We start from the raw sequence: 15,640 nt of genomic DNA, 5'->3' as shown, positions 1-15,640 counted from the left end.
GCGTTGGCTTTGGGTAACAACCTCTCAGCCGTGCCTCTCTGCATTCTCTGCAGATTTCAGGGCTGTGGTTTTCTCAGAAACCTCAGTTCTCTAATGCAGGGGTCCCCAACCTCCGGGCCGTGGACGGTACCAGTCCACGGCCTTTCAGGAGCCGGGCCGCACAGCAGGAGGTGAGCGGCGAGTGAGCAGCGAAGCTCCGTCTGCCGCTCCCCGCCGCTCCCTGCCACTCACATGACTGCCTAAGCCACCCCTCCCACCCTGTCCGTGGAAAAACTGTCTTCCATGAAACCGGTCCCTGGCGCCAAAAAGGCTGGGGGCCGCTGCTCTAATGGGTCAAAGAAAAGGTGTTAATTTTCAGTTTGGCCAGCTGCTTCTTATCGTTAAGGATGGGAGTGAGAACTTCCAAACTCTTTACCTGTTGGTTCGGAAACAAAAGTCAGTAAATAACCTACTTTTTCGGGTGGTGATGAAGTGCGGGAGAATTGACTGGGGCGATGGGCATGAGTTACCGCAAGGTCACGAGAGGGCCGTCTGTGGAAGAGACGTGACTAGTGGGGAGGAACCAGCCTCATGAAGGTCCAGGGGAGGGCGCTCCGGCATCGGGACTGGCAGCTGCGAGTTCTTGGAACGGAAGGGCCTACGTGGCCAGAGCACAGGGAGAGGCAGAGAGGAGGGAGGACAGAGACTGGGCGGACGTCTGGGGTGACGACATGCAGAGCTGAAGCCGGCAGGCAGAGAAGTGACGTGATGTGACTCATATCTGCAAATGACCCCTCTGGCTAGAAAGTCCGTAGGTCCAGGTTTGCCCAGGACAGTCCTGGTTTGTGTCTTTTGCCTGGTGTAATTCATCATCGTGCCTCCTTCCAATTTTAAAAGTGTCCTGGTTCAGACAACAAATCACAGGATTCCCCGTGACTCTGGTCACAGGGAGGGGCGTGGGCACAGCCGTTGTGGAAGCTGAGAGGTCCGCTGGAAGTGAATGCAGTGAAGACAAGCCATACGGGCTTCTGGCCAGGGTGGTGGCTGGGGAGCTGGGGGGACTGACACCCCCAGGATGTGTGGTAGAGGTGGAGCCAACAGGATTGACGGCGGGGGCGGAGGCGGGCAGCAAAGAGAGGAATTAGGGACCTGGGCAATCATGAGCCACTCCTTCTCATCCCGTCATCCAGGCGCGTCAACTCCATCTCCAAAGACTCTCAAGTGCCCTTCCGCTCCCAATTCTCACATCCACCTTCACTGTTCGATCCCTCCATCTCCCGCCTGAATTCAAGAGCTCCCCTCCAGCCCCACGGGCATCTGGTGTTGTCCCCCTGGGCAGCGACACAACCTCTGGTCCTGCAGCCCACGTCGAGAGCACAGCCTACCTCACAGGGTCAGCATGGCCCTCGTTAACAAGTCTACAAACAATAACTGCTGGAGACGGTGTGGAGAAAAGGGAACACTCCTGTACTGGTGGTGGGAATGTAAGTTGATACAGCCACTATGGAGAACAGTATGGCGGTTCCTCAAAAAACTAAAAATAGAGCTACCATAGGACCCAGCAATCCCACTCCTGGGCATATACCCTGAGAAAACCATAATTCAAAAAGAGTCATGTACCACAATGGTCATTGCAGCTCTATTTAAAATAGCCAGGTCATGGAAGCAACCTAAATGCCCATTGACAGATGAATGGATGAAGAAGATGTGGCACATATATACAATGGAATATTACTCAGCCATAAAAAAGAAATGAAATCATGCCATTTGCAGCAATATGGATGGACCCAGAGATTATCATACTAAGTGAAGTGAGTCAGAAAGAGAAAGACAAATGCCATATGATATCACTTACACGTGGAACCTAAAATATGACGCAAATGAACTTATCCACGAAACAGAAACAGACTCACAGACACAGAGAACAGCCTTGTGGTTGCCAAGGGGGAGGCGGGTGGGGGAGGGAGAGTGTGGGATCAGCAGATGCAAACTAGTACACATAGGATGGATAAACAACAAGGTCCTACTGTAGGGCACAGGGAACTACGTTCAACATCTGGCAATAACCATCATGGAAAAGAAGATGAAAAAGAATGTGTGTAACTGAGTCGCTCCACCGTGCAGCAGAAATGAACCCAACACTGTCAATCCCCTCGACTTCAATTAGAGGAAAAGCAGAGCCTCAGTCTGCGACCGCCGCCCCTCACGGCTCCCCGCGCAGGACATCCCACCGCTTCTTCGACAGCCTTCCACCCCTTGGGTCAGCAAGGCCTTCTGCCCGGGGTCCTCGCCTGCCACCTGTGCCAACTGAACTTCTTCCCTCCCTTCATGCTGCTTACACGGCGCCTCCTCAGCGGAGCCCTCCAGCCAGCTGCCCCTCCCTTCTCTGACCACCCAAGACCCTCAAATCTCTTTCAAGGCCCTTACGTAGTCCATCTTATAAAGCGGCCATTTATGTATTTCCGCTCACCCCTCAACTAATCTGTAAACTTCTGACGGAAAGAGGACGTTCTCCCAACCTTCCATCCCGCAGAGCGCTCAGCGCGTCACGAACGGCCCAGCGCTGCGTGGCGTTGAGTCTGGCGGCAGTGTGAACGGCTACGGCCGCTTCGGTTGGTTTGACCCTGACAGGCCGAGCCCTTGATACGCCATGAAGTCAACCAGGTAGGAAGCTCCTCGTGGGGTCCTCACTCCGAACCAGCAGTAAGACCCGTGCCGGGCAGAGCGGTCCGGACCCGGGCCCAGCTTGGCCCTGGCATTCGGGATGGGTGGGTGGAGGAGGCAGGTAAGAGTTAGACCCTTTAACTGCAGTCTCCCCACTTACCAGCTGTGTGCTTTGGGCAACCTGCTGAACCTCTCTGTTGTCTCAGGTTTCTTATCTGCAATGCACTGGCAGTAACAGCACCTGGCCAGGGTTGCTGGGAAGATCCCACAAGATAAAGCAGGTAAGATGCTTAGCACAGAGTCTGGTATAGGGGACATGGTCCTTATCAGCCGCGTGACTGACGGAGCTGAGGCGTGGAGAAAGTCATGACTGCAGACGTTGATGGGCTTTGATCATTTTATTACATATTTTAAATTTTTTAATGGGAACTCTCAGACTGGAGGGGTGAAGCGGGCCCTGATGCAGGAGTATAAAAGGACACACCTGCCCTGGAGAGCAATTTACCAAGAACCTGGACCCAGTCATTCCACACCTGGGGAATCCAGACTATGGAAGTTCGCAAAAATACAGACAAAGCTTACTCCGAAAATGTTAGCCCCAGAATTATGAACGACAGCAGAAAACTGGAATTGAGCGACTATTATCTAAGGAAATAGTTAAGAAAAGTTTGGCATGATATCAAGCGACACATATGTAGTTATGAAACGCGTATTTACAAAGACCTCCGAATGACTGGGGGAGATGTCGATAATGGTAAGTGAGAAAAGCAAGCTACACAAAATACTACGTAAGTGAATGTAATTATGTGAAAAGCGTGTGCGTGAAGAAGAACATAAAATAGAGCCAAGTGTTCATCCTCGGCGACCGTTGCCAAGCGAAGAGATAACGGACAGTTTTGATTTTCCTTTTTCGACAGTTTCTAAAATGAGAGACTGTTTTTTTGAATCAGAAAGAAAAATGATGCTATCTTAAAAGACGCCGGGTGCTTGCTGGGGAGCCGTGCCAGTGCAGCCCGTGGTGCTGCCGCAGCCGTGGCCCCCGGGACGTGCGGCCTCGAGCAGCCCCCAGCCCGTGGACTCGCCTCTCTGGACCACGGCGGCCTCCGCGGAGAAGCGGCGGATCCTCACCTGTCTGAAGGCCGCGGGCCGGGTCAGGCGATCTAAAAGGCTTCTCCAGCCCCGATGGTCTCGCAGGAGCCACCTTGGTGAGGCCCCTTCTCTCAGACAGGGACATACGTGGCTAGGACCAGCCGGCCAGAGGGGCGAGGAGGGCGGAGGCCGCGTGCTTCTCCATGTCTCGCGCCGAGGACTCGCTCCAGGGCCGCAGCTGCCCTGAGCTGCCCCACCAGGCAGGAGTTTCAGGAAGAGGAGGAAGCCGCTGTCCTTTCCTCTCCTGGGGCTGTGGCCCTGCAGCCCTACTTCACCCCAGGGCCTCTGCTGCCGGCCCTCAGGGGTTTCTCAGACACGGGGCACGCCTGTGGTCCTCTGCCTCTAAGATGCCCGAGGTGCCCAGGGCCCCGCGAGCAGAACCCCACGTCCTTCCTGCCCCCCTTCTCCCCTGGGAACCCGAGGAATACCACATCTTCTGTTCTGAAAACTCAGTCTGGGGGCTCAGAAGCTGGAGTGGGGATACGGAGCTCGCTCTGAACGTGGTGGGACAGACAGGCATCCCGGGCAGACACCCCCGCAGGTGGCTTCTACCTGAAACTAGCAGCCCAGGCACTGACTTTCCATCACGGGATCCTGCATGGGGCTGATGTGAGGAACGTTCTTCCCAAGCTGCAGGTCAGCCTGGGACGAGCCACCAGTCGCACTGGGAGGGCACAGGAGTTTACCTGCCTGCAGGCACAGATGAGTTCACTGGGATGGGCCCAGCAGGGGAGCATGGATCCGGGGCCTGGCTCACAACCACGCCCTGCCCTGCCGCTCGCTTACTTGGCTATGTGACTGGTGAAATTATCCGATCTCTGTAAGTGCTGATTTTCCCATTTATAAAATCAGAATCCCAGTGGCCCCTACTGCACAGGGACGCCCTGAGGATTAAATGAGAAAATACACAGAACGTGCTTTCCCGGGGGCCTGGCAGAGAGCAGAGGCGCAAGAAGTGGCTCTTTTTGTTAGGAAGCTCTCCTTGGGCTCAGCACCCCTGCGGGCAGGGAGGGGGACCCAAGAGATTAAAGCACATTCCTGCTGCTCCGGTGAGGGAGGACCCTCCCCAGGAAAGCTAAACAGCTAAGCAGTGGGTGACTCGGTGCAAAAAACAACTGGAAGGCAGCAAGGCTACTTATAATAGCCTCGTCTGGAGGCAACCCTAACGCCGAGCCATCCTGTGATGACTAAGCAAAGCCTGAAACGCTGCAACCCCGCGGCCCGCTGCAGAGCCGCTGGAGACGGCCAGCGTGCCGCTCATGTCCATACATGGAGGGGGCCTCGGAAAGGAACGTTTCCAGAAGGAGGTCGCAAGGTGGCGTGTGCACACCGTTTGCCGTGATGGGTAAACAGACGTCCAGTCCCCCTCGGGGGTCCAGAGGGGCCTGGAGGGCTGGAAGCAGTTTAAAGCGCTCGTCAGGTTATTTGTTTTTTCCCCAACAAGTTGCTTAAGGACCGGCTGTTTAGAACGGATCACGGTGCACCTGGGAAGGTCAGGGGGCGTTCGGGGAGGGAGCGAGGTGTGGGAGAGGCTGGGAAGGGAGAGGACGGCGCTTCAGCAGGTGTGGGAGCATCCGCGGGTTTGAAAATAGAAGCGGAGTTGCCCCAAGGGCACAACTTGGCTTCCCCACCCCCCCACACACACACCGGTCTCTTTGGCCAAAGAAAGTGAGTTAAGTGGCCGGAGGGGCAGCAGGAAAAGTGGGTGTGGGGAGCACGGGGCCGTCCTTCCCGGGGGCGGGGGGGGGGGGGTCAAGCTCTTTGTACGCGGAGCTTTAGGCTTGCCTACGGCAGCGGCATGGGTGGACTGCCGCCGTGCTCTCCCCGGCCCTGCCCAGATGCCTACTCGCGGTGCCCGAGGGGCCCGTGCCAGGGCTGCAAAGCCTGCATTCACGAAGATGCACAGCAGCCTCTCAAATAGGGTCCCAGAGACACCGGAAAGAGAGCTTGGAAATAGCTGAGGAACTTCCCCTCCATCCTGGCGGCCGAGCGAAGGCTGCAAGCCGCGAACGGGAGTCTCTACGGCATCTCCGGGCTCGCGGCGCCCTGGTTTAGTTTACGTGTAAGTCAGCCGGCTGTGGTCTGGGTGTGGCCAGCCTCCGGGATCGGCTCCTGGGTCTGGGTTCTGTCCCCCGACCATCACGAAAACGCACACGACTGACACTGGCGCCCACCAGGTGGGGTGTGTATCCCACCTCTGCCACTAGACCGTGACGCTGAGCAGGTCTGCAGGCGTCCGGGAGCCACCGGTTACTCGCCTGTAAGATGGGGCTGCTCCTGCCTCCCTGCAGGGCTCCAGAGTGAGCAGTAACGCGGCTAAGATCTGCTCAGATCAGAAGCCAGCGAGCGGCGAGCGCTGCCCCCTTCTTGCCGCTGCCCCGTGCCTGTGGTGGCACAGGTCCCAGCCGCGTGACACAGTCACACTCCGAAGGCACAAGCCCGCAGTGTGAGCAGGCCCCCTCCTCACCCCGCCCCCCTCCCTGTCCCGAGGCCTCCGCTGCCCTCAGAGGTGGGTCCTGCGTCGGAGACGGGCTCCCCCTGCCGGCAGGTAAGGGTAGTGCTCAGGGCAGGTTGGCGGATGGGCGGCAGCTGCAGACTGTTCTAGAATTCCCCGGGAGTGCCCCCTGCCCTACTCCAGGGTGGGCCAGCCGTGGACCAGCCACCTACAGCATAAGAAGAAACGTGTATTTGGTCCCTGTCCCTGGTTCCTCATACAGAGACCCCCGGAAATTCCTAAGTGATGGGGTGAGAGGAGTGTCTTTTGTCCTACTATTTGGTCTTTGTGGCTGGAACCATCTCTCGGAACTTCCTGGGTGATGGGAAAATCTCTTGTCCTAATGGGGCAACTGCTGTTGGGTCCCCAGATAGCTCAGAGTGGGGCAGGTCCCCAGAGACCGAATGGTGGTTAGAAGCTCAGAACTTTCAGCCCCAATCCCCAACCTCTGAGAGGGGAGAGGGGCTGGAGACCGAGTTATGATCGATCATCACTACATGATGATGCCTCCATAGAAAGCCCGATGGCATGGGGTTCAGGGAGCTTCTAGGCTGGTGGACACAGCCATGTGCCAGGAGGGCAGCACCCCAAGTGCACAGGGCAGAAGCCCCTGCGCCTGGGAGCCTTCCGAACCTCGCCCTGTGTTTCTCACCATATAGGAGTTCACTTTGTCGCATCCCTTGTAATAAACTGGTAAATGGGAGTGCGGCGTGTTCCTGAGTTCTCGGAGGTGTTCTAGCAAATGATCACAGGAACCCGCCTGACAGCCAGCTGGTGGGAAGTAGGGGACGCCCAGGACTTGTGACTGGTGTTTGACGTGGGAGCAGCCCTTAACCTGTGAGGCTGGGGTGTCAGTGTCAGAGCTGAGCCGAAGTGCCAACAACCAATTGTGTCGGGAGACTCGGAGCTTGTGGCACCGGAAATCACCGCGCCATCTACACTTTCGGAATGGAAGGGGGCCCCCCACACATGGAGGGAGACATCACAAACACCATCTTACTAATGAATGGCCCTGGGAAGGGGCCTCTGAGAGCCTTCCTAGAGACATACATAGGCCTCCATCTCACAGCAGAGGGGCCAGGCCAACCATAAACAAGACAAAAAGACAACCCGTGGAATACGAGAAAATATTTGCAAATGATGCGACTGACAAGGGCTTAATCTCCAAATATATAAGCAGCTCATACAGCTCAACATCAAAAAACAAACAACCCAATCAAAAATGGGCAGAAGGGGCTTCCCCGGTGGCACAGTGGTTGAGAGTCCACCTGCCGGTGCAGGGGACACAGGTTCGTGCCCCGGTCCGGGAAGATCCCACATGCCATGGAGCGGCTGGGCCCGTGAGCCATGGCCGCTGAGCCTGCACATCTGGAGCCTGTGCTCCGCAACGGGAGAGGCCACAGCAGTGAGAGCCCCGCGTACCGCAAAATAAATAAATAAATAAAATATAAAATAATGGGCAGAAGACATACAGATGGCCAGAAGGCACATGAAACGATGTTCAACGTCACTAGCTATTTGAGAAATGCAGATCAAAACTACAGTGTGGTATCATCTCACACAGGTCAGAATGGTCATCAGTAACAAGTCTACAAACAATAAATGCTGGAGAAAGTGTGGAGAAAAGGGAACCCTCCTACACTGTTGGTGGGAATGTAAGTTGATACAGCCACTATGGAGATCAGTATGGAGGTTCCTTAAGAAACTAAAAATAGAGCTATCATACGATCCTGCAATCCCACTTCTGGGCATATATCCAGACAAAACCCTAATTCAAAAAGATACATGCACCCCTACGTTCATAGCAGCACTATTCACAATAGCCAAGATGTGGAAACAACCTAAATGTCCACTGCCAGATGAATGAATAAAGAAAATGTGGTCTATATATACAATGGAATATTGCTCAGCCGTAAAAAAGAATGAAATAATGCCATTTGCAGCAACATGGATGCAACTAGACATTATCATACTAAGTGAAGTAAGTCAGAAAGAGAAAGACAAATACCATATAATATCACTTATATGTAGAATCTAAAATAGGACACAAATTAACATATCTATGAAAGAGAAACAAACTCACAGACACAGAGAACAGACTCGTGGCTGCCAAGGGGGGAGGGGAGGAGGAGGGATGGAGTGGGAGTTGGGATTAGCAGACGCCAACTAGTATATATAGGATGGATCAACAACAACGTATAGTGTAGAGCACAGAGAAGTATATTCAGTATTCCACGATAAGCCATAATGGAAAAGAATATGGAAAAAAGAATGTACAATATACGTATAACTGAATCACTCGGCTGTATAGCAGGAATTAACACAACATTGTTAAAAAAAGGAAAAACAATTCTCTAACAAGCCTCCCAGGCCGCTACTCAGATGCCCTTGTCCTCTGTGCTCTGCCCACCCTGGCTTCTGCGTCTCCTCCCAGGCCTGGCAGCTCTCGCACAGGCCTTCACACACCCTCTTCCCTGCATCCGGAATGACCCAGTGCCAGCACGCACGGCCACCCCTTCCATCCAGCCATCCCCTTCGGGTCTCTGCTCAAGCATCCTTTCACTAAAAACCTTCCCTGGCTGCTCGGTCTAGGGGGGGTCCTTTAGAACAAATTCCCCTGAAGTCTCATTCTTTTCCTTCCTCAGAATATGCATCTCAGTCTACAATTACGTATCAGTCATGTGACTGTTGGATTGATTTCTCTGATCACTACTGTATACCCGTACCTTAACAGAGGAACTAACAGTAGTAGGTTCTTTACAAATATTGACTGAATGAATGAGTGAGTTGAAATATAGGGCCCTGACCCATCTTTGATATTCCAAGATTTATGACCTCACAAAATAGGTCAAGGCCACAAGTTCCATGCATCCAATCATCAGAGGGATGGGGTATTGGAAAGCCAGGAATAACAAACAGGAAAGCCATCATACAAACCGGGTGGCTATGCAAAGCCACTCTCCCAGAGTGGCGGGCACAGATGGAGAGAGCAGCAGGGTCCAGGTTTGAGAATCGACCCGACTCTATGCGGGGAGTAAACCTCTGATTTCAGAATGGCTCCTGCAGTGGCTTTGGAAGAGTGGTGAGGGCGTTTTTGGGGACCACAGGGTCAGAAAGGGCCCCAATGGCATTCCTTTGGAGGAATTCTTTCGGAAAACTAAAGACATTGAAGTAAGGCGTTGGGCCAATCCCAAGCAACAACACTTTTTTGTTGCTCCAGTGCCAACAGCACCTCTGTTGAGAAATGCTGACGGGAATCTGGGTGCTGGAGGGCATAATACAGTTACATGTCCCCCTACACAAGCTCCCCCCGTGATTCTAAGGAACTGAGCCCTCACTACCATAAAAAGAGGAAGTGGCTGTTTACTAAGACACAGAGAACAAAGGGGGGGCACCCACAGCACCGGCCCTGGTGCCAGAACAGAGCAGGACCTCAGTCAGGATGGCGGCTGGCTCACACGCATGGGCGCGCACACACACACACACACACAGCACGTGGGTGAGCTCTGCCTGGCGTGCACGCACACAGGTGCACGGACTGTGGCTGACAAGGAAGGTGGTGTTACGGCTGCTCCTACACAGGGCCGGTCCTCCTCGCCCTCCCCGCCAGGGCTTCCGTCTGGGGAAACTGGAGGCTTAGGGCTGGGTCTCACGGTGCCACGATGGTGATGACCCACTCCAGCTGCCCTGGCCAGGCTCCTCTCTTATTGGTGCTTTGCGCACAGGACCTCACTCTGAGCGGTGGCGGCATGACTGGTCTTGCCTTCACTGCTCCATTTTATGTGGATGGCAGCTTAACGCTACCAGGATTCCAAGTTATGTTATGGGATAAGTTGACCACTTTCTTTCCAATGTATGGTGAATTCCAAACCAAAAGGTATCCAGGACTCTTCTTACATCTACTTTCCTAGGTGAGGTCATCATAAATGATTTTCTTTAGAAAATCCCGTGTTCAACAGGCCCCAGGTCTCCTTTCCCCACTTCTTCTCCAGATCATCTGATCATAAATGGAACGGCCAAGAAGTTCCCTGACCCATCCCCTGGTGACGGACAGAACTTTATATAATATAACACGATCTGACGGGACACAGTATATCATACAAATTCTCACAGTCTCTGTAAGAATTCTGCTAACAACTGGCAAATGTGCTTCAACGATCACACGGATTCTTTTCCTCTGATAACGAATGTAATGCGTGTCTATTCTAGAACATTTAGCCAGGCGCCAAGAAGAAAAACTGACACCCACTCACTCCCTCAACTACACAGATAATCGGCGTTAACGTTTAGCGATCCTTCCCCCCCAAGCCTGTGTAAGATTTCCGTTTTTACATGAAATTGAGGTCATAGGAGATGTGCTTTTTAAGTGGCCCTTTGCATTGGGCAATAGATCACCACGTGGTCCGTAACACGGTCTCCAAGGCTGTTTGCCATTACATCGGATGGATGACCCCACACTCACTGAACAGATCCCCTCACGCTGGGCATTTGGGAGCAGCAGGGATGCTGCGCTCAGCACTCCTCCACTGACTCTTCCTGAGAATAAATTCCTGGAAGTGGAATGGCTGCGTCAGAGAACGCAGGTCTGGATACTTACGGCCACACTGTCTTTCCCGAGTTTCCTAACAGGGCGTACCGTCCCGAGCATGTGTACGAGTGTCCCTCTCCCCAGACACTTACCACCAGTGAGCGGCTGGTTTCTTCTTGGCTCTTCCATTTTTAGATGCAGTGGGCCATGCAGGATACAGGGAAATTCGTCTTTGGAATTCACCTCCATCCTTGGGAACCTATAGATACACAAAAGACAGCACTTCTGAAATGACCAAGGAAACGTAGGACATGTTTACATGTGAACAGAACGCTGAAACAGGTTTTGCAAACGAAATGATAAAACGACGCTCTTTTGCTGACACGGTATGGATGAAAATTTCGGGCCTGGCCCTGCCCACGTATTTAAAATAACCTATTCGTCAGTGACAATGTCCCCATCACCTGTCACTCTTTCCACCCAGTTGTTGGTGGCATAGATTTTAGAGGGGCATCACTCCAAGCTCTATGTCTCCTAGGGCTCGTTCTGCGTCCCCCAGGCCTGCAGTTCCGTCTGGCTTCCCTGAGCTGGGGAAGAAGAAGATGACCTTATTTAAGACCTTTCGGGGAGAGCAGGGGAGAGATTCTGCCATCTGTCAAGGTGAAGGGTCCTCCTGGGTGTGTGTCTGCCGCCTCCGTAGACTGACTCAGGCCCAGGGAACGGCCGTGGTATTTGGATGCAGGAAAACACCAGTGACTCATCTTCCTCTGGAAGGCAGGCAAGACCGTGGCATCCTCCTAAGGTGAAGGGACCTCATTTGAAATTCACCCAGAATCCCCAATGTCTCAAACAGTTCCTTCCGTCTGAGAAGCTGTACAAGGTTCGTCACATGTGGCGATTCACCTTTGGCCACGGCAAGCTCTAACTCTGCAATTCAATCATCATATTGAACAAGTAATTTCTAAATTGGTCCTGCGATCAAGACTGTGTTACAGGAATATTAAGTGTTTGAAATGTGCGGCCAGAAGACACATGACAGCCTAGAGTTTACGGCTCGTTCTAAACGACGGTGGCACATTACTGCTTCCTAACACCATAAATTGGATGTTGTTTATAATAATACAGCTAGAGCGGTAACACTTTATCATAAGAGCTGCTGCCCCCACGGAAAATCATTATTCAGCGTACACTGGATAAACTGGTCATCACTCACGGGCAGGTGACGTGGCCCATTTTATTTACAGGGGAGTGGGCAATATATTATCTTCCTATTGGGTTGATGTTTTTTCCCAGAAGGATTATGTTGCTTCTTGTGTGTTGCTCGGAGGGTTTTGTCAGTGTCACTCGTCTTACGGGCATTACGCCCAGAGCAGAGGAGTAACCGTCCCTAACCTCAGAATTATTTTCAGAGGAGAACCTGGGAAAGAGATTTTCACCTACAGATTTAATCTCTTACTTCCCAAATGGAAAAACAAAGAGGAAATGATGACGGAGATGAGTAACTGCTCCCCAAAGCCGGCCAGGTCACGAGAGGCGAGCCACCCTGACTTGAGCTGCCCTTTACGTACAGGAAGACAGTGGCTGACTGTGGTTCGGCAGATGGCGTGAGGCTGGGCCTTGCATCTTCCTGGACGTGCGTCCCCAAAGGAGCTTGGCCACCTCTCCCTGGTGCCTGACAGAGAACTTGGCCTTGCTATAGGGGACAGAGTCGTGCTGTGGACGTCACAGCATGATGCGAGCTGCCCACCCCGACAAGCTTGGGGGCGCCCCCCACTCTGGAGGTGAGCACTGCTGCCCTGGCCGCCGTGCTGCTGCCACAAGGCAAACCGCCCCGGGCCCTGGCCAGCAGTGCCCTCCGCCAGGAGCACGCGTGTGCCGCTCAAGCACCAGAGATGCCAGCCAGGCCGGGCGTGGGCCGTGAGGGGCCGCTCCTCACTAGGTCTCAGGCTCCCTGGAGCCACGGAGCCTCCTCCAGCTTCCGGCACTCTCCAAGGTTCTGGTGACTCGGCCTCCGGGCCACACCACAGTCTCTCCTGACCCGCCAGCGTCAGGCACATTGAATTCGTCTGCTGGGACGGCTGAGTCTCCGCAGGGAGCCTGTGGGAGGGGCTCCAGGTAGAGAATCGCAAGCACACCTGCACAGTGTCTCGCCGTTTTCGAATGCTGCTCCAGACGCTGTCTCGAGGTGATGAGACCGGGGACTCGAGTGCGGGCTGGGAAAGCCCTCATCCACGAGCGGGCGCCCTCCGGCTCCTTCCTGGTGGCTCTGAGCGCCCATTTCCTCTTCCGGAAAGTAGGGTCCACACTAGTCCCTGTGCGATTGGGTTTCCAGGAGGACGCCGTGGGCTCACCCACACAAGCATGCGTGCGGCGCGGGCTGTTAACTCCCACCAACGCCCCCCCCCAAAAGAAGTACTGCAGGAGGGGCGGGGAGGGCAGGATGCAAAGAGCATCGACTGTCTCATCTGCTTTTACGCGGGCCGTCCTGGCGCCTTTTCCACCACCTTCCTCTCTCACGGGTGGGGAGACCAAGGCAGGTTCCTCACTATGCGTCGTCCCTATTTGGGGCGGACGCTCCCCCGTGCACCGGGGGGCGGGGGGGTTCGGCAGCATCCCGGGCCCCCACTCAGCAGAGGACCATCCCACGCGTGACAACCAAGAAAGTCTCGGGACGTGGCCAGTGTCCCCTGTGGGGCGACGCTACCCCCCAGTTGAGACCCCCTGAGGCGGGGTAACTTGTCAAAGGCCCATGGGGAGCAGGGAGCCAGGCCCAGAGCCTGGGGCGTGAGGGTCACAGGGGCTCATCAAAGCGGGCGTTGAGATGGGGCTCCAATCGGGCAGGACAGATGGATACAGAGCCTTCGAGGGAACCTGGACGGACGGAAGGCCGTGTGACGAGCGGCCAGACGCAGAGGCCAGGAGGCGGGCGCGCGGAGCAGGAGGACAGATGGGCCGCGCAGGCCTCAGGGAGCCGACACAGGAGCTTGGAGCCGGGGCGGAGTCAGGCCCAGGGGCCGGGGCAGGGATGAAGGGGCCTTCAGGCTGGGCCGGGGCGCGGAGACCCGTCTGGGACAACAGGCGCCCCATGGCCGACAGGAGGGCCTTCCCGGCGCCACCGTCGTCCTGGCAATGGGGCTGTCATCGCCGACCACGGACAAGCAGGCTGGGAGGGAAGGATGCCATGAACACAAACCGGGGTGAGGAACTGGGGGCCGTGGGCACCGCAGGCCCAGTGCCCACCAGGCGGGTCGGCGGTCCCAAGCCTCGCTCCGCGCAGAGGCCGTGGTTGCTGACATGCCCCTGACACCGGCCCGTCACCTGCCCCCAGCCTCCCACGGACAGCCAGCGGGGCCTGTGCTGAGCCTCTGCCTGGCTCGGAGGGGCCCTCGGGGGGGTCTGCTCGCCATCTGGGGAGACAGGGTTTCCTGAGGCGAGTGACAGAGGTTCATGCCTCTCACACTCCCACTCCTCAGGAAATCCGGCCCTACAGACAGCCGAAAGAAAACACCCTCTGCGGGCCATTGGGCTATTTTTTTTTTTTTTTTGCGGTACGCGGGACTTTCACTGTTGGGGCCTCTCCCGTTGCGGAGCACAGGCTCCGGACGCGCAGGCTCAGCGGCCATGGCTCACGGGCCCAGCCGCTCCGCGGCATGTGGGATCCTCCCGGACCGGGGCACGAACCCGTGTCCCCTGCATCGGCAGGCGGACTCTCAACCACTGCACCACCAGGGAAGCCCTTCTGGGCTATTTTTATTCTGCGTGGCCTGGCCGAGGCTTGCCTGTCTCCACCGCTGTCCACCGGGGAGAGTTTCAACCCGACGTGTGTTCAGGAAGATGCTAGAAATTTCCAGCTTGCAGATGCTGGTGGGCTGTTAACAGAGCTCGGCCCATGCAGATGGGCAGCCTGGTGGGAGGCCCCAGGATGGACGGCCTTGGAGAGAAGTTGGTGATGGGCCCCGCGGGCTGTCAGATCACAGGCCTTTTCATTCCTCGACATTTCGGGAGACCAGAGCTTTCTGTCCCAGAGCTACACACCAATCCCTGACTGGTTCATAGAGTCACTCCCACAGTACTCAGAAACCCGAACAGCCGCTGGGAGCAGGGCTCCAGGCCCTACACTGGATCTCAGGAAGATCTCTGGGGTGAGAAGCAAACAGAAAATTGACCTAAAGCGATAAAGCCCATTAGAGCATCGTGGGAAGTTGTGCCCTGCATTATGGCCAGACAGCTCCACCTTGCTGAAGAGCATCTAAACCGATCCGCGCACACGGAAGGCTGGTGGTTCAGCCTAGGAAAGCAGGCGTCCCCAGTTAAGCATGGCCAGCTGGACCGATTCTGTCCTCCCTTCCCATCGTCGGTTACCCTAGGAGCCAAGAGAGGTGCAGGTCAGCTCTGAGCTGGCTTCCCTGCTAGAGCTGCGGGCGGCCCGCCCTCCCGAGGCCCCGCCCCGGGTGCCGTGGAGGCCGGCCGCCGGCAGAGGGGGCCCCAGGCCTGCCGGGAGCCAGGCTGCAGGCGGGGAAGCCGCGGCCGAGTGTGCCCTGCCGCCGGAGCACCCTGGGGATGAGGCCGCTCAGAAGGCCAGCTGGCTCCGTCCCCACTTGCCAACTGACGGAGGCTGGTGTCCACGGTGAAGTCACAGCCAGTGGAAAGAGGCGACAAAACCAGCAAAAGGAAACTGCAGGCCGGGAGGGGGCAGGGCCGGGAAGCCCTGCTTCCCCTTCGAGCCGCCACCGCAGCCCGCGCCAAGGCCCACGGAGCTCCAGTCGGCCTTTGGGGGCCCCTGCCTGGGGCTCGTCTCTGTGCGGGGCTGCCCGCTGGCCATCCTG

General features: G+C 55.7%; 1 protein-coding gene across 3 annotated transcripts in view; it reads right to left on the bottom strand.

The window, feature by feature from the left end:
* Positions 1-15,640, bottom strand: part of ZNF438 (zinc finger protein 438) — a 297,450-nt gene that overhangs the window by 28,072 nt on the left and 253,738 nt on the right. For all 3 annotated transcript variants that reach the window (XR_010934699.1, XR_010934702.1, XR_010934701.1), the window contains one exon: positions 10,967-11,073. The gene's annotated coding sequence lies outside the window, so the exon portion shown is untranslated. The remainder of the gene's footprint in view (positions 1-10,966; positions 11,074-15,640) is intronic.

Source organism: Pseudorca crassidens, chromosome 1, assembly GCF_039906515.1.
Source record: "Pseudorca crassidens isolate mPseCra1 chromosome 1, mPseCra1.hap1, whole genome shotgun sequence".
In the NCBI taxonomy this organism is placed as follows: domain Eukaryota; kingdom Metazoa; phylum Chordata; class Mammalia; order Artiodactyla; family Delphinidae; genus Pseudorca; species Pseudorca crassidens.
The sequence above is the reverse complement of the archived record's forward strand: the minus strand, read 5'-3'. Positions and strand labels throughout refer to the sequence as shown.